This window comes from Oryzias latipes, chromosome 18 (genome assembly GCF_002234675.1).
Source record: "Oryzias latipes chromosome 18, ASM223467v1".
Classification (NCBI taxonomy): domain Eukaryota; kingdom Metazoa; phylum Chordata; class Actinopteri; order Beloniformes; family Adrianichthyidae; genus Oryzias; species Oryzias latipes.
Genome location: NC_019876.2, coordinates 4,103,045 through 4,105,949, shown reverse-complemented (window position 1 = coordinate 4,105,949; position 2,905 = coordinate 4,103,045). Strand labels below are relative to the sequence as shown.

Below are 2,905 nucleotides of genomic sequence, written 5' to 3'. Positions count from 1 at the left end.
TTATTGATCCCACAATGGGGAAATTCTTCTCCCCCTAACTGCGCTCGGGAGGCAGTAGCGTTAAGGGCCTTGCCTAAGGACCCTCACTGGGTGATGTTCATTGCTCAATTGATATGGTAATTGACTCAGTACCATTGTTTATTCCCCTCCAGGAATCGAACCCTGGATTCCTGCGTGGTAGCCGCTCACCTTACCAACCGAGCCACCCAGCCGCTTATGATTTAAGAACGGATGTGTATCCATAACAACTGTAAATTATTATAAAAACACCCCCAGTAGTGACTACAGACTGTAATTGCTTTTTGCCTTTTACTTATAAGGGAATCCATCCTGAACCGGTTAGTGAGCTGGTGGTGCAAAAGCCCAAAACAGTTGGCAGGGACGGTCTGAGGTCCACACTGTACAAGGCATATACAGGTGAATAATTTAACTTTTTGTTGCTTTGTGAGCAAGTTAAGTTGTTTTTTCTAATCTTATGACTAACCAAATTATGGTTACAGCAGATATAATGAATTAAATTTAAACGTAGTTATGCACTTATGGCTAACTTTTGTGTGTTGTGTTTCTCTTGTGTAGGACCACAGCCAGATCCATATATGATGGCATCTGGAAGCAGATTATGCCAGGTGCATCCCCAACCTCTCATGGTTGTGTTGGATGGGGTTTCTGAGATGGAATGAAAGAGAACTTGGATATATATTATGGCAAATGCATGAATGCATACCTTAAATTACACTTATCTTGTCTTTAACAATCAGTTCAGCCTTCTGTCTTACTGTTGATCTGTAATGTTATTATTTATTGTAAATGTTTGATGTTATTTGTGTTGTGATTAATCAGTTGTTGTTACGCATACCAAAAAATTAAATGAGGCACAATTTTGACCAAAATTGTTTTATTTGTTCATCTAATCTTTTTGTGAAGTCAAAGTCACATTTCAACAGAAAAATATTACGGATAAAAAATAATATTATATTAGATTTTAAGAATATGTGGGAACACTAAATTTTTCCATTCTATTTGCACATTATACATTATTTACATACCAAACATTAATTCACTCTTCAAAACAAAAAAGTCCTTGATAATTTGCCAAAACACAGCAGTTTAGTTAGATCTGATTCACACCGCCCATCAGTGTGAGCGGCACGGGAGAGTCCCTGATGTGAGAGGACTTTATCCTACTGATCACTCTTTACACTACAATTCTGAGGCGGGCAATGGCTGCGTTTGTTCCGTTTCCTCCTTGCTGAATTGAGCTGAAAGCTTAAAAGGTGGAATGATGAGCTTAGATCCAATGTCAGTAAGGAGGTCTTGAACGAGGAACTCTTTGTCCGCCATGACGTCGTCTCCTTGCTCCAGCAAGGGAACTTGGCTTCTAAGTCATGGATGTAATCAAAGCCTCATCCAGACCACCTGTAAAGATAAAGAAATTAAAAACCAGTCTATACATATTTGCTACCTTTCAACACAGTAATCATGTTTTGAAAAGTATGTTAAGTATTTAATTACAAAAACGTTTCATTTATTTTTGTTAAGGAAAATACAAAATGACAAAATACTCAAAAGTGATTAAATACATGTAATTAAAATAGGTGAGAGCATGAACAGCTTTTATTATAAACATTTATTTGTTCAGGTAGAAATGCATTTATCCAATAACGGTACACATAGTTGACAAACGTTAACCAAACACATTATGAACAACCTTACCTGCAGTGGGTGTGTCACGTAGTCCTGATCCATCTTTACTGCCTTAGCTTAGCCACCATGTCGCTATCTTCACAGCATAGCTGCATAGACTGACGTTTGAGGTTCTGTCATATACTGACTCCCTTCTCAGAGGAGCAGTAAAGTTGTTACAAGAGAAAATACTCGGGGCAACACCACTCTTCAGGCGACGAACGACGCAGCTGCACCACAATCCGGAGCGAAATGCCAGAAGCAGAGGGTGCTACCTGTGTTTACATTAAACTATGCCCTTCCTCTCTTCGGATCGCCTATATCCCTTTGGGTTTCAGGTTTTGATCCACAGGAAAATAATGAAATGAAAGGTAGGGCTGTTTTTGGTTGGAAGACGAACAGCCTGGAACACAACAGAAACTGCAACTCTTCGACTCTGCCATTCTTCATATCTGCTGCTATGCTAACAGGAAGTTGTTTTACACGTCATTGACGTATTTCCGGTCGAGAAATGCGGAAGTGTGAAAAAGGTCCATTGAGAGGGAGAAACTCATAAAATAAAGGAAAATAAGGAAGACTTTTTCTTTTTTTTCTTCTTTTTTTTTTAACTTGTTCTGTCCAACAGCTTAGCAAACAGATTAGAGCTGAAGGCTTTTTGTGTTGGACAGGTTTTACTATCACAAAAAGAGGTTATATAGCTTCGAGAAACTAGAGTGTGGCTTTGTATAAACACCTTTTTGTTGTATTAGTTTTTATTTATTTGTTACATTTAGGGAGAGGGGAGAATGTGAGGGGAGGGTGGAAGAGTGTAAGAGGAAGAGGTGAAAAGGTGGGGGATACAAGCACTGATTTGAATAAGTTATTATTTTAAGCTGTTACAATTCTACCAGATCTGCCGGAAAGAAAAATGTTACATCAAAGGTGAAAATCTGACACTAAGATGAGTGAAAAAAAAAAGAAAAAATCTGTCCATCAATACACTGTGGGTAAGGAGGAGGGATGAAGCAGACAGGGAGCGCTGTGGCAGTGTGCACGTGCATGTGGGGGTGGAGATACATGCATGCTGCCGACGTGAACCGTGTGTTCATAAGGGGAACCAGATCCTACCCAGCCAGACCAGCCAGACCAGGAGAGGGGAGGAGAGCCCCGCAGGCCAGGAGCCCCCCGAGCATCCGCACCCAGGCAGCCCGGGAGGAGGGGACCGCCCACCCCACCGGCCAGG

At 40.7% G+C, this 2,905-nt stretch overlaps 1 long non-coding RNA gene across 1 annotated transcript; it reads left to right on the top strand.

Annotated features, from left to right (window-relative positions):
- The first annotated feature begins 332 nt into the window (after nt 1-332).
- On the top strand, nt 333-887 carry LOC105356339. The gene is made up of 2 exons (XR_002875318.1): nt 333-417; nt 577-887. It is a non-coding gene; the product is annotated as an uncharacterized LOC105356339 (long non-coding RNA).
- Nucleotides 888-2,905: the final 2,018 nt, after the last annotated feature.